Source organism: Mandrillus leucophaeus, unplaced genomic scaffold (assembly GCF_000951045.1).
Source record: "Mandrillus leucophaeus isolate KB7577 unplaced genomic scaffold, Mleu.le_1.0 Scaffold12, whole genome shotgun sequence".
Lineage (NCBI taxonomy): Eukaryota > Metazoa > Chordata > Mammalia > Primates > Cercopithecidae > Mandrillus > Mandrillus leucophaeus.
The window spans coordinates 6,033,045-6,052,948 of NW_012100320.1; the positions used below are offsets into that span (position 1 = coordinate 6,033,045).

The 19,904-nt window shown below is 41.0% G+C and overlaps 1 protein-coding gene across 1 annotated transcript in view; it reads left to right on the forward strand.

The window, feature by feature from the left end:
- IQCH (IQ motif containing H) overlaps nt 1–19,904 on the forward strand; it is a 150,724-nt gene that overhangs the window by 75,897 nt on the left and 54,923 nt on the right. The gene's annotated exons all lie outside the window — the stretch shown is intronic.

A 19,904-nucleotide genomic window follows, 5' to 3' on the forward strand; every position in this document is an offset into this window, starting at 1 on the left:
AAAAAAAAAAAAAAAAAAGAAAAGAAAAGAGTGACTGAAGCATCCCTCACAGTTCACAGCTCTGTTGATTAGGCCCTCAATTCTGTCCATTAGTGTGATGCCTATGTATCAGGAAACTATTTCATGCCATCCAGGGAGTGGAACCTGTCTAGAGCCTGTTTTAAATAGAAAATCAACCACTAGGAAGGAGTTAAGAGTTCACATTTCTGTTCCTTTTCTTATCAGTAGTTCACCCACAACTTAGATTGTCTCATTTTTCTTTTTTTCTTTAAAAAACATATTGAGAGATATTTCACAAATATAAATAATAATATAATCAATATCATGTGCCCCTGCTTAAGAAACAAAAGTGGTGTCAATGCCACCTGCAGCCCTGTGCACTCCTTGCCAAACACATGGCTCTCCTCCTAGAGGCCAGGAGGAAGCTCCTGTCTTATACCTGGGGTTTTGATTCCCTTTCATATCTCTGTGCTTTCACCACACATGGATACATGCGAAAATAATGTAGAGTTTTATTTTGCATGTTTTTAAGCATTTTGTAGATCATAACATTCTATCTATTATTATTTTACTTTACACTTTTATTTAATATTCCATTTGTGAGATTCTTCATGTGCATAGGTATGGTGCTGAGATATAATATTCAGGAAAAATCATCTTTAACCTTTTTCACTTTGCTTTTCCCGCCTAAAAGTATAATGTTCAAGTTCACTACTATTTCACAGGACTCGTGTTTTAAAATGACCAGTGGCTCCTCTCTTAGTGCTGCGTGTCCAGACCTCTGTCTAAAGGGCGAAATGACCTCCTGGCCTCCCTCTCTCGATATCCTCTGGTCATCCGCATTGTACATATACTTTAGTTGTTTTAGGATCATTATTCTCGGTTTTACAGTTCTCCATTTCAGTCAGATGATGGTTTCAAAGTGAGAGTTTATGTTTTTTGGCAGATTTCAGCTTGTTCAATGATCATTTTCCATTTGCCTTCCTGGGCCCTCCATTGGTTTTACATTCTGTTCTCAGGCCTGTACATTGACAGGGAAAAGGACAAACTGAAGGTCATTCAGAACTCTCCCTGTGGTGGAGGCAGGACAGAAACAATGCTCCCTGGGGAAATCTGGATGGCAGGGATGCAGGGGGAGGAGAGCCAGGGGAGGCTGCCCTCCCCAAATATTTGTCGTAAGAAAGAAAGATTGGCTGGGTGTGGTGGCTCATGCCTGTAATCCCAGCACTTTGGGAGGCCGAGGCAGGCGGATCACTTGACCCCAGGAGTTCAGGACCAGCCTGAGCAACATAATGGGACCCCATGTCTAGAAAAAATACAAATAATTAGCCAGGTGTAGTGGCAGGTACCTGTAGTTCCAGCTATTCAGGAGGCTGAGTGGGAGGATCACGTGATCCCAAGTCACTGTAGTCTCAACCTCCCACCTCCACTGCAGTGAGCCAGGATTGCATCACTGCACTCCAGTCTGGGTGACAAAGTAAGAACCTGTCTCAAAAAAAAAGAAAAAGAAAAAAAGGCTGAGCACGGCAGCTCATGCCTATAATACCAGCACTTTGGGAGACCCAGGCGGGTGGATTGCTTGAGGTCATGCCACTGCACTCTAGCCTGGGTGACAGAGCGAGATTTCATCTCAAACAACAACAACAACAACAACAACAACAACAAAAAAGAAAAGAAAAGAAAAAGAAAGAAGGAGAGTGAGAAAGAGAAAGCTAAAACTGTGGTCCCTGGGATAATAGGGAGGATGGAACTATGGGGACAGTTGACTTGTGGCTTTTATTTATTTGAATTTGGTATAAGGAAACTTGCACACAGCAGTCAAAAGGATCTTCTCCAAACACGATGCTGGTCCTTCCTTGGGCTCACCACCCTTCTGGGCTTCTGGCTGACAGGTCCCACCCTTCACTTGGCTGGTTCCATGTACCTGGCCGGTTCCATGTACCTGGCCAGTCTTGTCTCACCCTAACTTGCCCTCTGTTTTGGTCTGGTCCACCCACACACCCTGTCTCATTCCCTCTTACTCATGATATTCCCTCTACCACAGGGCCTTTACACATGCTACTCCTCCACCTTAAATGCTCTTGCCTTTTCTTTTGACCTAGTTAGCCACTTTTCCAGCCATCACATTTCAGCTCAAGCCACATTCATTGGAGCCCTTCCTGACCTTCCTGACAAAGTCAAATTCCCCTTTTTTAGGTTTTCATATCATTGTGTAGTTGTGTATGAGCATTCCTCGTACTACTTATCTCAGTTACAACTTTAAACTTATTTACATGACTATCTGATTAATATTTTTTCTCCTCCTGTCAATTGTAAGCTCTTTTAAGCGACGTACTGTGTTTCTTTTTGCTCCCCCACTGTATTCTCAGCACTTACTTCTGTCCTGGCACAAAGTAGGTATTCAGTAAATATTTGTTGTATGAATGAATGAACAATGGAGGTGTTCTAGCAAATGCCGGATGGTGTTGTTAAGGCTTTTGAAGAAGCAGCTCAGACATTCATTGGATGAATGGGATAGATAGATACTAGATTCTCTGATTGTATCATACTATGAATTCTCCTTGTCCCTTCCCATAAATACTTCAGTATATAACCATTTGTGTTACAGTTATCAACAGAATATTGGAAGAAGTTCTCAGTGACCACACCGAAGGGTGTTTCTACATTAGCAAGAGAAGTATGTTTGTTCTCTGTATATAATAAATTATTTACAAATCACTGGCATATTTTCTAGCCATTTTGCAAGTGGTATCACTTCAGAAAACACCTTAATTTTTTTTCTAATTGACATGCCTTGTGATGCCAGTGAAGCAACTGGCAGGCATATTATCAACCCTCATTTTTTGTCAGTCTAACAGGTTAAAAAAATTTTGTTTTATTCAGAATTTATTTGATTATTAGTGAAGATCCACACGTCTTCATATGTTTGTTTGCCCATTTATGTATTTTTCTTAATTGCCTAATCATGTCTTTTGCCCCATTTAAATTGGACTATAATACAAATGTTGATTTATTGGAGCTCTTTGTATATTGGAAACTCATTCTTTGACTATTATGCATCTTGTAAATACCTTCTCTCAGATTGTCATTTGTGGCTTACCTGTCTCTCTTTTTATTTTTGGCCATGTTTCTCCACCATAAAAATTACTATTTCTGGCCAGGCTCAGTGACTCACGCCTGTAATCCCAGCACTTTGGGTGGCCGAGGTGGGTGGATCATGAGGTCAGGAGTTCGAGACCAGCCTGGCCAATATGGTGAAACCCCATCTCTACTAAAAATACAAAAATTAGCTGGGCATGGTGGCACGTGCCTGTAGTCCCAGCTGCCCGGGAGGCTGAGGCAGGAGAATTGCTTGAACCCCGGAGGTGGAGGTTGCAGTGACTGCAGTCCAACCTGGGTGACACAGCAAGACTCTGTCTCCAGAAAAAAAAAAAAAAAATTACTATTTCCTCCCTTGTAATTGATTAGTAATATTTTGTAGAAATGTTCCAAGAGTACCACAATAGTGTATGGCTTATCAAATTCCACCTAGAAAACTTAGCATCCATTGGCAACTTTTTCTACTACCACTATGATAATGGTAATTTTGTATTTCTGTGGAAATTTTTCTGGTACAGTTTTGTGTAGAAATTTCTGGCAATTGCTGGGTGCAGTGGCTCACGCCTATAATCCTAGCACTTTGGGAGGCCGAGGTGGGTAGATCACAAGGTCAGGAGTTTGAGACCAGCCTGACCAACATGGTGAAACCCTGTCTCTACTAAAAATACAAAAATTAGTCGGGCATGGTGGCACGCGCCTGTAATCCCAGCTACTTAGAAGGCTAAGGCAGGATAATCTCTTGAACCTGGGAGGCGGAGGTTGCAGTGAGCTAAGATTGTGCCACTGAACTCCAGCCTGGATGACAGAGCAAGACTTCGTCTCAAAGAAAGAAAGAAGGAAGGAAGGAAGGAAGGAAGGAAGGAAGGAAGGAAGGAAGGAAGGAAGGAAGGAAATTTCTGGTAACCTACTGCAAGAGACAATATTCCTTCTCCACCTCTCATTTTTGCCTGTAGGTCTGTATGTATATATATCAGTATGAACTCATGGGTTTCTATTTTATTTAATGGGTTGTATTTTGATACTTTCATTGTTTTGATGCTCAGTTGTTCCAGATTTGGCCAGTGGGAGACCCTTCAGGGTGTGTCTTGTGTCCTTTTGATATGTCCTCATCATTCTTTGAGCATGTCTTCTTTTCTGACACAATAAGATGTTCCAGGTTCATTTTCTGTTTTCCTTGCCCTGCACCTAGGATCGACTCTAGAAGCCCTGTAAGATCTGGGCTCTTAGTGCTGCCATTGCTACTGGAGTGTCACTCCTTCTGACACCTCTCAGTGGACAGAGCTAGCGAGTACAATTACGTATGTACAATACATACACACAATTATACACACATATACACATATAAACACACATATGTACCTATACATACATATATGCATCTATAACTATTTCTATATCAGTGTTTATATTATAAAACCATGAGTTCCTGCCAGCATCTCCAATTTCAATCCAGCACCTCAAGGTTCTTTCTATAATTCTTTTCCACACTTGAAAGTAAATATCTTGATGGATATCCTGCTTATTTTGATTTGGGGTACAATTACAATGTATCTACATTGTATACATGTATCAAAATAACACATGTATGGCCAAAATATATATAATTATTACGTCAATTAAAAAATGCCAAAAAAAAACCCCTCATACCCATTATTTAAACTTACAAATTAAAAAAATAAAAATAAAAATAAAAGCTAAATAGAACTTGGAACATAGTAACTGTGTATATTTACAAAATAAAATCCCAGGCCTGATGTGGTGGCTCATGCCTATAATCTCAGCACTTTGGGAGGCTGAGGCAGGAGAATTGCTTGAGCTCAGGAGTTCAGTACCAGCCTGGGCAACATAGTAAGGCCCAGTCTCTACCAAACGATTTTAAAAATAAACAAAATTAGCCAGTCATAATGACACATATCTGTGATCCCAGCTATTTGAGAGGCTGAGGTGGGAGGATTGCTTGGGCCTGGGAGGTCAATGCTGCAGTGAGCTGTGATTGCACCACTGCACTCCAACCTGGGCGACAGAGACCCAGTATCCAAAAAAAAAAGAAGAAGAAGAAAATCCCAGAAACAGGAGGATCAAGATAGTTTAGAGCAGGGGTTGGTAAACTATGGCCTACAGGCTAAATCTGACCCAGCATTCATTTTATGTAAATAAAGTTTTATTGGAACACCAAAAAATAAATAACTTCTCCAATAATGAGAAACTTGAGTCTTTATCCCTCAATATACTTATTTGCTCAACCAGTTTACTTATTTGTTTAATGTAACTAATCTCCCAACCACTCCTGCCATCTTCTTTACCTACTCTATCCGTGCCCTACCCCTCCATGCCCCATGTGCTTGGATCCCAATCCTGTCGTTTGTGTTTTATTTGTAATGCTCTTCATCATACTAAAGTTTCATATAGTCAAATCCAGCTCTTTTTCTTTTTTCTTTTCCTTTTTTTGTAGAGACAGGGTCTCGCTATGTTGCCCAGACTGGTTTTGAACTCCTGGCCTTGAGCCATCCTCCTGCCTTGGCTTGTATTATAGGTGTGAGCCACTGTGCCTGGCCTCCAGCTCTTCTAAATTGCTATATTACCTTGAACTTATCACTTTACCTCATTTTCAGTTTTCTCAGCTATAAAATGAGGAGGTTAGCTTATTTTGCATCTGAGGTAACCTACAGTTCAAAACATTATTTCAATAACATTTTATTTTATTTTATTTTTTTTTTTTTTGAGACAGAGTCTCACTCTGTCGCCCAGGCTGGAGTGCAGTGGCATGATCTTGGCTCACTACAAGCTCCGCCTCCCGGGTTCACGCCATTCTCCTGCCTCAGCCTCCCGAGTAGTTGGGACTACAGGCGCCCGCCACCACGCCCAGCTAATTTTTTTGCATTTTTAGTAGAGATGGGGTTTCACCATGTTAGCCAGGACGGTCTTGATCTCCTGACCTCGTGATCCGTCTGCCTCAGCCTCCCAAAGTGCTGGGATTACAGGCATGAGCCACCGCGCCTGACCTATTTCAATAACATTTTAAAGCACTTATTTTCTGTATCAGCAAATTCAAATGTTAATAATAATCATCTACTTTTTAAAAATTATCGCCAGGAAATAATCATAAAGATTTAAATACACATATATTAATCACATCATTATTAAGAATAGCAAAATATTTCAAATAGCCTAAATTCCAACAATAGAATTTTTTTTTTTTTTTTTTGAAGCAGAATCTCACTCTGTTGCCCAGGCTAGATGATCTTGCCCCTCTGCAACCTTTGCCTCCCAGGCTCAAGTGATTCTCGTGCCTCAGCCTCCTGAGTAGCTGGGATTACAGGCACACACCACACCTGGCTAATTTTTGTACTTTTAGTAGAGACAGGGTTTAGCCATGTTGGCCAGGCTGGTCTCGAACTCCTGGCTTCAAGTGATCCGCTTGTCTTGACCTCCCAAAGTGCTGGGATTACAGGCGTGAGCCACTGCAGCTGATCTCCAACTACAGAGAGTATTTAGAGCAAATTATGATAGACCAATGAAACTGCATACTGTGAAGACATTAAAACTAATGTTTTTAAAGAATATTTAACAGGAAACTTTAAAGAATAGATAAAGGTAAAAAGCAGATCACAAGCAATATATGCAATATGATAATTTTATATTAAAAAAACACAAATGCAGAGTTAAAAGAACCTAAAGATATATGCTAAGATGTTACAAGTCATTATTTCTGGACAGCAAGATTGAAGGTGGCAGAGTAATGGTCCCCCAAAGATATCCACACCCTAATTCCCCAAATCTGTGAACATTATGTTGCATGGCAAAAAAACTTTGCATATGTGATTAAGTTAAGGATCTTGAGTTGGGAAGAGTATCTTGCATTTTCCAGGTGGCCCCAATATAATCACCAGGGTCCTTTTAAAAGAGAGGCAGGCCAGGCATGGTGGCTCACACCTGTAATCCCAACACTTTGGGAGGCCAAGGCGGGTGGATCACGAGGTCAGGAGTTCGAGACCAGCCTGACCAACATGGTGAAACCCCATCTCTACTAAAAACACAAATATTAGCCGAGCATAATGGTGCGTGCCTGTAATCCCAGCTACTCGGGAGGCTGAGGCAGGAGAATCGCTTGAACCCAGGTGGTGGAGGTTGCAGTGAACTGAGACCGTGACACTGCACTCCAGCCTGGTGACAGAGCGAGACTCCATCTCAAAAGAGAGAGAGAGAGAGAGAGAGAGCGCCAGGGGGATCATAGAGAAAGATTTGAAGATGCTGTGCTGCTGGCCTTGAAAACAGAGGAAGGGACCATGAGCCAATGAAGGCACACAGCCTCTAGAAGCCAGAAAAGGCAAGGAAACAAATTCTCCTCTAGAGTCTCCAGGAGGAACAAAGCCCTGCCCACATCTTGATTTTTAGCCCAGTAAGACTTCTGACCCACAGAACTGTAAAATAATAAATCTGTGTTGTTTTAAGCCATTGTTTTAAGCCAGTGCCTCAAGGACAGCAATTTGTTGCAGCAGCAACAGGATACCAATATAGAGGGTGGTTGCTATTTTGTTCTTTGTGTTTTCTGCAAAAGTAAACATGTATTATAGTGCAGGCTCAGTGGCTCATGTGTGTAAATCCAGCACTTTGGGAGGCTGAGATGGGAGGATCACTTGAGTTTAGGAGTTTGAGATCAACATAGGCAACATAGCAAAACCCCTGTCTCTACAAAAAAAAAATTTAAATTAGCTCAGCATGATGCTGTGCACTTATAGTCCCAGCTACTCAGGAGGCTGAGGTAGGAGTATCATTTGAGCCTGGGAGATTGAGGCTGCAGTGAGCCATGATCATGCAACTGCACTCCAGCTTGAGCAACAGAACGAGACCCTGTCTCAAAAAAATAAAAAGTAAATGTATTATATTTCTAATCAGAAAAAAATGCATGAAAAACAATAATAAAAATTTGTATAGAATGTTATTGTTTGCAAAGCACTTTCACATACATGATCTTACTCACATACACACAGCTCTTACAGTAGACACGGGAAGCAGAAAACTGAGGTGACTGCATCCATTTCAAATTCATGCCCACTAGCCCCAGCTGGGCCCCATAATTTACCATACTGACACGGGAGGGTCTAAGGGGACTGGCGGCCAAGGCAAAATAGGTAAAATGACAGCAATGCCTCAAGGACAGTCCCACGATTGTGAATCAGTTCCAGATAAGAAAGCAGAGAATCCTTTCTAGACTTAAGGAGATGAGAATGAGGTTCTAGCAGAATAGAAGAACAGTTTTGGAAATGTAGGACTTAAATATTGGAAGCATCAAGTAGAACACGGGGTCATTTTGTAATCAAGGGAGAAGGGGCCAGTTCCTGGGAAATGGAGATGGTGGAGCATGGTCTAAGACTACTCCTGCCAGTGGATTTAGGTCCAGGGTTTTGGTACCCTAGAAATGGGGAAATTCCAGGCCTTCAGAGATGGCTTGCAGAGTACATAGCACTTCAGAATACACAGAGCTACAAGGCAACCATGTTGGAGATCCCGCCTTCTCACATAAGGATGATATTATGTAAAGGGATCCAAGCAGTAAACAAATAGCAGCAAAAGCTATTTCCAAATCCTGATGGGTCCTGGAGCCAGGGCCAATGATAAACAGTATCTAGTAGTAAGGGAGGAGACCACGCCTCATATTGTCTTATGCCCAATTTCTGCCTCCAAAGAAAGAAAAAGTCAAAATTAAAAGGCAGAAATGAAATCCACAAGCAGACAGCCCGGCGCCACATCCTAGACCTGGTAGTTAAAGATCGACCCCTGACCTAATCGGTTATGTTATCTATAGATTACAGACCTTGTATAGAAAAGCACTGTGAAAATCCCTATCCTGTTTGTTCTGATCTAATTACTGGTGTATTCAGCCTCCAGTCACGTACCCCCTGCTTGCTCAATCGATCACGACCCTCTCACACACCCTTAGAGTTGTGAGCCCTTAAAAGGGACAGAAATTGCTCACTCGGGGAGCTTGGCTCTTGAGACAGGAGTCTTGCCAATGCTCCCCCACCGAATAAACCCCTTCCTTCTTTAACTTGGTGTCTGAGGATTTTGTCTGTGGCTCCTCCTGCTACAGTAGGTTCTAGGAGGAACATGAAGTACCTACTAAAGGCTTTAAGCTGAGGAGGATGACATGTTCATTGAAAAACACCTTCGGAGGACCTACTTTGGCTTCCTTTTAGGTGCTATGGAAATAAACAAGACATCTTCTGTATCATGACAAAGTTTATTTCATATCCATCATCCCATTTTATTTGCTATACATGCACACAACTGTTTTATACTTGTATTGATTCATAGGTATAAATATTGTCTCCATGAGATTTTTTTAATCCTTTAGAAAATGTACTAGGCTTTTAATTTTTTTTACCTCTTCATGATGTCTAACACAGTGATGGTCATATTTGGCCAGTCACCTGACTGTTATTTGTTATTTATGGACTTTTGGAACTTCTGGATGATCCAGATCTTTTGCAGTTAATTACTCACTTTGGGGAAACTCTAAACAAAACAAGTGTTTATTGAGCATCTATTATGTATAAGCCCTTATGCTAGGTGCTAGAGAAGCTACAAAGATGCAAAAGACATGGAAGTGCCTGCCCTTAGGGAGTTCACATTCTAGTTGGGAAGATAGGCTTGAAAAATGAGTAGCAAGGAAAGGCTTAAGTGACAACTACATAGAACAATAGAAGAGACATCACAAAGGTAATGTCAGTTTAACAGCCAAATGATTTTTCTGCATGCATTCAGACAAGAGAAAGATCCCTTCTTTTGGGAGCAATCAAGAAAGGTTTTACAGAGAAGGTGGGATTTGAGCGAAAGATAATTAGGATATGAGGAGGGTACGAAAGAGTATATTCCAAGTGAGAAACAGGCTCACTTGGTGAGAAAGAGTGGTGAGAAAAAGCACAGAACACATATGGATAAAAATGATGATCTAAGTCTTACAAATATCATGTTGGATTCACCTCATATAAATATACATTTATATAGCAATTCTCCCATTCCTGTTCCTCATAACAAGTCTCTAAACAAATAGGTTGGCAAAGATACACTATATGAAAATTCCCAAATTAAAAAATTCTTTCAGAACAAGATCATGTCCTGCATTTGCAGGGACATGGACATAGCTGGAGGTCATTATCCTTAGTAAACTAACGCAGGAACAGACAACCAAATACCACATGTTCCCACTTATAAGTGGGAGCTAAATGATGAGAATATAGGGACACATAGAGGGGAACACCACGCACGGAGGCCTATCAAAGGGTGGAGGCTGGGAGGAGGGAGGGGATCAGGAAAAATACTGGGTACTAGGCTTAGTACCTGGGTGATGCAATAATCTGTACATCAAACCCTCATGACACAATTTACCTGTGTAACAAACATGCACATGTGCCCTGAACTTAAAAGTTAAAAAAAAAACACACATACTGTTCTTTATATTTCACAGGAAATTGAATATATATAAGGTTCACTAATTATCATAGAATTCAGTTGAACATTTCCTACCGATATCAATAGTTTTTCAGATTGTAGCCTCTTGTTTCTTGAGGGGAATGGTGATCTGGCTTTTACCAAATAAAAGCTTCAGGTGATGGAAAAAGGAAAAAAAGTTCTTTTAGCCTGCATATCAAGACCCATCTCTAAAATTAAAAATAAAAAATTAGCTGAGCATGGTGGCACACATCTGTTATCCTACCTACATGGAGGGCTGAGGCAGGAGGATCACTGAAGCCCAGGAGTTGGAGGCTGCAATGAGCTAGGATCACACCACTGCACTCCAGCCTGGATGACAGAGCAAGACCCTGTCTCAAAAATAAATTAATTCTTATTTTAGATAACTGTGAACTTTGAAACAATAATCTTTATTATGAGCATTGAAAGGTATTACTTTTTTTAAAAAGGAAATGAAAGAAAATCCAATCTTTAAGAAGAATTGATATGAAAAACAGCTACTGGAGAGTAGTAATGGCCCTTCCAAAACGTAAGGTTAGCTACAGAAAGGAAACAAGACTTGTCACAAAGTACAAATTGTGAGGAAAGACGAAAATGGAGGCCCTGATATATACCAGAGTATATCCCATAAACTCTGAAAACGATTTCGAAGAGTTTCTAAATACAGAATATCAGCCTAGAATAAAAAAAATCTGAAAATATTTTCATTGCAATGGCAATGGGTTTTGGCCCCAGTCTTTCCACTAACTAGTGTGATACTGTAGACAATTCACTTGACCTCTGGGAGCCTTGTTTTTTTGTTATCAACTGGTAAATTCCTGCCCTCCTCCTCCTAGTATGTTCTGATCGGCTGAGCAGATATAAGGTGCTGTTCTTATTAAATCAAATGGCATAACCACATGTAAAACTGTCACAGGAGCCCTCAGCAGGTTCTCAAACTGTGAGTCGAATCAGAATTGAATTAGCATTATTTTTAAAAGTCACTGAGCATTATCATCATCTCAAAGTGATATATAAGCATCAAAAATGAATACATTTATTTCAGAGAATGGAAAAACCAAAGTCTACAGAAATATCATAATTCCTTCTTGTTCACTGCTATATACCCAGCACCTAGCACCCTGTCTAGCATATAATAGATGTTCAATAAATATTTATTAAATGAATGAATGAATACTTCTCTGAGTCCCCCTCTAGTACTCTCATTTGCAAGATCTCCCTATTTCTGTTTTCAGGATATACAAGGTATTCACCAAGGGAGCTCAGTGAGATTTACTTTTTCTCTTTAGGGAAGGTATTTTATTTATATGGAAGAAGGCTAACAGAGTATATCTAAATTAAAATTTTATAGGCCTTTGGTATAAACAGAAGTACCTATTATTCAGTGTTTTAAAGTGCTATAGTGGGCAGATTGTTAATCACAAGTTAATATCTAGTGAAGGGAATATACATCCCAAAGGACTTTGAAGCATTAAAGTAAAAGACCTTCTCCCTTTAAAAGGTCTGCATCTTTGTGTCAATGAAAGAGACCTATAAGATGGAAGTAATAGTAATGATGATGGCAATGTTGATGACTTCTACAATAAGCACATGGGCAATGATGACAAATTTTTCCAGTGAAAATTACAATTCTGTTTCTTAACACTGATAGTGCAGATAAACTAGTGGCCAACTTTGCTATGTATATATTACCATTTGTGATTGTCTGTAAATGTTTGGTTAATGCCCCTTACACTGTAAACCTTGATATTGAGAAATATTGAACCCAAGCCTAAACATCAGCTCTTGGGTAGAATTTTGGTTGATCTACATATAACGGACCTAGTTCCTCTGTTTACATCAGCTGTGCCCCCAAGCCTTCTTCAAAAGATGCCCATTCTCACCATGGAGCTCTTTGCTTCCTTTCAAATGAAACCAAGACACCTCTCTGGACTCAGGGATATTTTAACTTGAATCACAAGAAACATGGCCAGGGCGAGGAAAATCTGGACACTCACACTGCACCCTGCTGTCTCCAGCAGGTACTTACATTTCTGCAGGACTCAGGAGGGCAGGAGGTAGGAAAAAAGGAAAGGCTCCCTACTATTGCCAAGAAAGACCGTAAGATTCTTCACCGATGAGCATTTATAGCTTGCCCCAGCATCCCAAAACAAAGCTGAAAGTTGTTCCTACTTCCAGCTATCACCTGTGGTCAAGACTTTTTATGTGATAAATTTTCTCTTGCAAAATTGTCCTTCTCTAATCCCAGCTTTATTGAGGTATAACTAACCCAAAAAAGTACTTTTATTTAAGGTGTACAACATGATATTTCAATATACATATACCTTGTGAAATGATTACCACAATCAACCTTATTAACATATCCATCATCTCACTTGGATACGTGTGTGTGTGTGTGTGTGTGTGTGTGTGTGTGTGTGTGGTCAGAACTTAAGATCTACTCTCTTAGCAAATTTCAGGTACATAACATGTAGTTATTAACTATAGTCACCATGCTATATGTTAGGTCTCCAGAATTCATTCATCTTATAACTGAAGATTTGTACCCTTTAACCAGCATCCTCCCATTTCCCCCAACTTGCAACCCCTGACAATCACTTATCTACTTCCCATTGCTATAAATTTGACTTTTTGGATTCCACATGTAAGTGAGATCATGCAGTATTTGTCTTTCTGTGTCTGGCTTATTTCACTTAGCATACTATCCTCCAGGTTCATCCATATTGTCATGAATGACAGAATTTCCTTCTTTTTTTAAGGCTAAATAATATTCCAATGTGTATATACATGTATACATATATACACACACCACAATTGCTTCATCCTTTCACCTGTCATCAGCTGACACTTAGGTTGTTTCCACGTCTTGGCTATTATGAATAATGCTGCAATGAACACGGTGGTGCAGATATCTCTTCAAGATTTTATTTTCTTTGGCTATGCACTCAGAAGTGGGATTGATGGATCATATGGTAGTTCTGTATTTGTAAGTTTTTGAGGAACCTCCATACAGTTTTCCACAGTGGCTGTACTAATTTACACTCCCACTATAAAGTGGGAGAGTATAAGGGTTCCCTTTCTCCGCATTCTCACCAACACTTATCTTTTGTTTTTTTTTTTTTTTTTTTTTTTGAGACAGAGTCTCGCTCTGTCGCCCAGGTTGGAGTGCAGTGGTGCGACCTCGGCTCACTGCAACCTCCGCCTCCAGGGTTTAAGTGATTCTCCTGCCTCTGCCTCCTGAGTAGCTGGGACTACAGGCGCCCGCCACCATGCCCAGCTAATTTTTGTATTTGTAGTAGAGATGGGTTTTCACCATGTTAGCCAGGCTGGTCTCGAACTGTCCTCGTGATCCGCCCGTCTTGGCCTCCCAAAGTGCTGGGATTACAGGCATGAGCCACCGCGCCCAGCCTTCTTTTGTCTTTTTGATAATAGCCATCTGAAGAGGTGTGAAGTGATATCTCACTGTGGGTTTGATTTGCATTTCCCTGATAATCAGTGATGGCTGAGCACCTTTCATATACCTGTTGGCCATTTGTATGTCTTTTTAAAAAAGTATATTCAGGTGGGGTGTGTAATGCCTGTAATCCCAGCACCTCAGGAGGCCGAGGTGGGCAGATCACTTGAGGCCAGAAGTTTGAGACCAGCCTGGCCAACACAGTGAAACGCTGTCCCTATTAAAAATAGAAAAAAATTGTCAGGTGTGGTGGTGCAAGCCCGTAATCCCAGTTACTGGGGAGGCTAAGGCACGAGAATTGCTTGAACCAGGGAGGCAGAGGTTGCAGTGAACCAAGACTGTGCCACTGCACTCTAGCCTTAGTGAGACTGTCTCAAAAAAATAAAAGTTGGCTGGGCGTGGTGGCTCACGCCTGTAATCCCAGCACTTTGGGAGGCTGAGGTGGGTGGATCACTTGAGATCAGGAGTTCGGGATCAGCCTGGCCAACATCGTGAAACCTGTCTCTACTAAAAATACAAAAATTAGCCAGGTGTGGTGGTGCACACCTGTAATCCCAGCTACTTGGAGGATGAGGCCCAAGAATCTCTTGAACCCAGGAGGCAGAGGTTGCAGTGAACCAAGATGGCATCACTGCACTCCAACCTGGGTGACAGAGCAAGACCTGTCTAAAAAAAAAAAAAAATCTACTCAGATCCTTTGCCCATTTTTTAATCAAGTTATTTGGGGGTCTTTGCTATTGAGTTGTAAGAGTTCTGCAAAATTATCCTTAATATTCATTTTAACTTAATTTTACCTGTAATGTAAATGTTGGGGTGGAAAAGTACATTTGCTTTAGGCCTTACCTATTTCTTAAGACAATCCTGAATCACCCCCTCCCGGTACATGGCACCACTGGTTGCTTCTTTCATTGATCTTGTCCACAAGACTCTCCAGAACACACAAGCTTGGTGGCTTCATATTCAATAAATGCATTATTGAGACTCACTGAAGGAAGCAGACTGCTCCTGCAGGACCCAGGAGACACTCCAAATACTGTGAGTGCCCCAGTTGCAGAAGTAGGAAAGGGAGATCCCCCCTCTCTCGAACACACACCCCCACACTGGAGAAGCTGAAGGTCTATTTGCTGGGAAGTTTCTCACTTTACCTGGAGCTGAGTCAATTTAGAGAGCCAAGGGAAATATAGGGGTAGAGGAAGAAGCAGAAAGGCCCTAGGAGCTCACTGCATCCCCTAGCAGCCCATTTCTGCCTGGCATCACAGGGATCCATCAGTAGGGCAGCCAGAGAAGCAGGGGGTAAATCTCCACAGGGAGAAGGAACTCTCGAGCCGAAGTTTATAACAACTTGAATGGGGTGAGAAGCCTCCTGGCGAGAACTCAGGGGAGGGCACAAATCCGGTGTGCAGACTCCATAGGCAGGGGAAGAACCAAGCCCTTTTCTTTCTAGCCTGGGACAAGTTTTCAAGCCCGTCTTGCCCTCTGCCTGGAAACAGACTCGGGGCTGTTGTGGAGAGGCATGGTGGGAGTGAGACCAGCCCTTTGGTTTACATGGGAGCTGGGTGAGGCCTGTGACTGCTGGCTTTTCCCCCAACTTCCCTGACAACCTGCATGACTCAGCAGAGACAGCCATAATCCTCCTAGGTACACAACTCCAGTGACCTGGGAACCTCACCCTCATCCCCTACAACAGCCGCAGCAAGACCTGCCCAAGGAGAGTCTGAGCTCAGACACGTGTAGCCCCACCCCCACCCGATGGTCCTTCCCTATCCACCCTGGTAGCAGAAGTCAAAGGGCATATAATCTTGGGAGTTCTAGGGTCCCACCCACCACCGTCCCTCTCCACACTACTATAGCTGATTCTTTCTGGAAAGCGCCACCTCCTGGCAGGCGGCCAACCAGCACAAAAATAGAGCATTAAACTACCAAAGCTAAGAACCCTTATGGAATCCATTGCATCCCTCGCCACCTCCACTGGAACAGGCACTGGTATCCACTGCTGAGAAACCCACAGATGGTTCACATCACAGGACTCTATGCAGACAACCCCCAGTACCAATCCAGAGCCAGGCAGACTTGGTGGATGGCTAGACCCAGAAGAGACAACAATCACTGCATTTCAGCTCACAGGAAGTCACATTCGTAGGAAAAGGGGGAAAGTACTACATCAAGGAAACATTCGGGACAAAAGAATCTGAACAACAGCCTGCAGCCCTAGACCTTCCCTCTGACAGATCCTACCCAAATGAGAAAGAACCAGAAAACCAACCCTGGTAATATGACAAAACGAGGCTCTTCAACGCCCCCCAAAAAATCACACTAATTCACCAGCAATGGATCCAAACCAAGAAATCCCTGATTTACATGAAAAAGAATTCAGGAGGTTAGTTATTAAGCTAATCAGTGAGGAGGGACCAGAGAGAATTAAAGCCCAATGCAAGGAAATCCAAAAAATGATACAAGAAGTGAAGGGAGAAATATGCAAGGACATAGATGGCTTAAAGAAAGAAAATCAAAAATTCAGGAAACATTGGACACACTTTTAGAAATGCAAAATGCTCTGGAAAGTCTCAGCAATAGAATTGAACAAGTAGAAGAAAGAAATTCAGAGCTTGAAGACAAGGTCTTTGAATTAACCCAATCCAACAAAGACAAAGAAAAAAGAAAAAGAAAATATGAACAAAGCCTCCAAAAAGTCTGGGATTATGTTAAATGACCAAACCTGAGAATAATCAATGTTCCTGAGGAAGAAGAGAATTCTAAAAGCTTGGAAAACATATTTGGAGAATAATTGAGGAAGATTTCCCCGGCCTTGTGAGAGACCTAGACATTCAAATACAAGAAGCAGAAAGAACACCTGGAAAATTTATTGCAAAAAGATCTTTACCTAGGCACATTGTCATCAGGTTAGCCAAAGTTAAGACGAAGGAAAGAATCTTAAGAGCTGTGAGAGAGAAGCACCAGGTAACCTATAAAGGAAAACCTATCAGGCTAACAGCAGATTTCTCTGCAGAAACCCTACAAGCTAGAAGGGATTGGGGACCTATCTTCAGCCTCCTCAAACAAAACAATTATCAGCCAAGAATTTTGTATCCAGTGAAACTAAGCATCATATGTGAAGGAAAGATATAGTCGTTTTCAGACAAACAAATGTTGAGAGAATTCGCCATTACCAAGCCACCATTACAAGAACTACTAAAAGGAGCTCTAAATCTTGAATCAAATCCTAGAAACACATCAAAACAAAACAGAACCTCTTTAAAGCATAAATCACACAGGACCTATAAAACAAAAACACAAATTAAAAAGCAAAAACAAAATCAAAGTACACAGGTAACAAAGAGCAGGATGAATGCAACTGTACCTCATATTTCAATACTAACATTGAATGTAAATGGCTTAAATGCTCCACTTAAGAGATACAGAACTGCAGAATGGATAAGAACTCACCAACCAACTATCTACTCCTTCAGGAGACACCTAACACATAAAGACTCACATAAACTTAAAGTAAAGGGGTGAAAAAAGGCATTTCATGCAACTGGACACCAAAAGTGAGCAGGGGTAGCTATTCTTATATCAGACAAAACAAACTTTAAAGCAACAGCAGTTAAGAGACAAAGAGGAGCATTATATAATGGTAAAGGACCTTGTCCAACAGGAAAATATCACAATCGTAACACTGGAGCTCCCAAATTTCTAAAACAATTACTAATAGACCAAAGAAATGAGATAGACAGCAAAGCAGTAAGAGTGGGGGACTTCAATACTCCACTGACACCACTAGACAGGTCATCAAGACAGAAAGTCAACAAGGAAATAATGGATTTAAACTATACCTTGGAACAAATGAACATAACAGATACATACAGAACACTTCATCCAACAACCACAGAATACACATTCTATTCAACAGCGCATGGAACTTTCTCCAAGATAGACCATATGATAGGCCATAAAACGAGCCTCAATCAATTTAAGAAAATTGAAATTATATCAAGCACTCTCTCAGACCACAGTGGAATAAAACTGGAAATCAACTCCAAAAGGAACCTGCAAAACCATGCAAATACATGGAAATTAAATAACCTGCTCCTGATGAATGAGCACTGGGTCAAAACAAAATCAAGATGGAAATTAAACAATTATTTGAACTGAATGACAATAATGACACAACCTATCAAAACCTCTGGGATACAGCAAAGGCGGTGCTAAGAGGAAAGTTCATAGCCCTAAATGCCCACCTCAACGAGACTGAAAGAGCACAAACTGACATTCTAAGGTCACACCTCAAGGAACTAGAGAAACAAGAAAGGAAATTACCCAGCAGAAGAAAGGAAATTACCAAGATCAGAGCAGAACTAAATTGAATTGAAACAAACAATTACAGGCTCACGCCTGTAATCCCAGCACTTTGGAAGGCCGAGGCGGGCAGATCACCTGAGATCAGGAGTTTGAGACCAGCCTGACCAACATGGAGAAACACTGTCTTTACTAAAAATACAAAAAATTAGCTGGGTGTGACGGTGCATGCCTGTAGTCCCAGCTACTTGGGAGTCTGAGGCAGAAGAATCACTTGAACCCAGGAGGCAGAGGTTGCAGTGAGCCGAGATCACGCCAATGCACTCCATTGTGGGCAACAAGAGCAAGACTCCGTCTCAAAAAAAAAAAAAATACAAACGATAAATGAAACTAAAAGCTGCTTCTTTGAAAAGATAAAGAAAATTGATAGACCATTAGCAAGATTAACCAAGAAAAGAAGAGAGAAAATCCAAATAACCTCACTGAGAAATGCAACAGGAGATATTACAACTGACACCACTGAAATACAAAAGATCATTGAAGGCTACTATGAACACCTTAATGCACATAAACTAGAAAACCTAGAAGAGATGGATAAATTCCTGGAAAAATATTACCCTCCTAGCTTAAATCAGGAAGAATTAGATACCCTGAACAGACCAATGACAAGCAAAGAGATTGAAATGGTACTTTAAAAGTTACCAACAAAAAAAGTCCAAGACCAGATGTATTCACAGCAGAGTTGTACCAGACATTCAAAGAAGAATTGGTACAAATCCTTTTGACGCTATTCCACAAGATAGAGAAAGAAGAAACCCTCCCTGATTCATTTTATGAAGTCAGCATTGCCCTAATACCAAAACCAGGAAACCAATATCCTTGATGAACATTGATGCTAAAATCTTTAACAAAATACTAGCTAACCAAATCCAACAACATATCCAAAAGATAATCCACCATGATCAAGTGGGTTTTATACCAGGGATGCAAGGATGGTTTAACATACGCGAGTCAATAAATGTGATACATCACATAAACAGAATTAAAAACAAAAGTCACATGATCATCTCAATAGATGCAGAAAAAGCATTCGACAAAATCAAGCATTCCTTTATGATTAAAACTCTCAGCAAAATCGGCATACAATGGACATACCTTAATGTAATAAAAGCCATCTATGACAAACCCACAGCCAACATAATACTGAATGGGGAAAAGTTGAAAGCATTCCCTCTGAGAACTGGAACAAGACAAGGATGCCCACTCTCACCAGTCCTCTTTAACATAGTACTGGAAGTCCTAGCCAGAGCAATCATAGTGAGCCATCAGACAAGAGAAAGAAATAATGAGCCTCCAAATTGGTAAAAAGGAAGTCAAACTGTCACTGTTTGTTGACGATACAATCATTTACCTTGAAAACCCTAAGGACTCCTCCAGAAAGCTCCTAGAACTGATAAAAGAATTCAGCAAAGTTTCCAGATACAAGATTAATGTACACAAATCAGTAGTTCTTCTATATACCAACAGCAACCAAGTGGAAAATCAAATTAAGAACTCAACCCCTTTTGCAATAGCTGCAAAA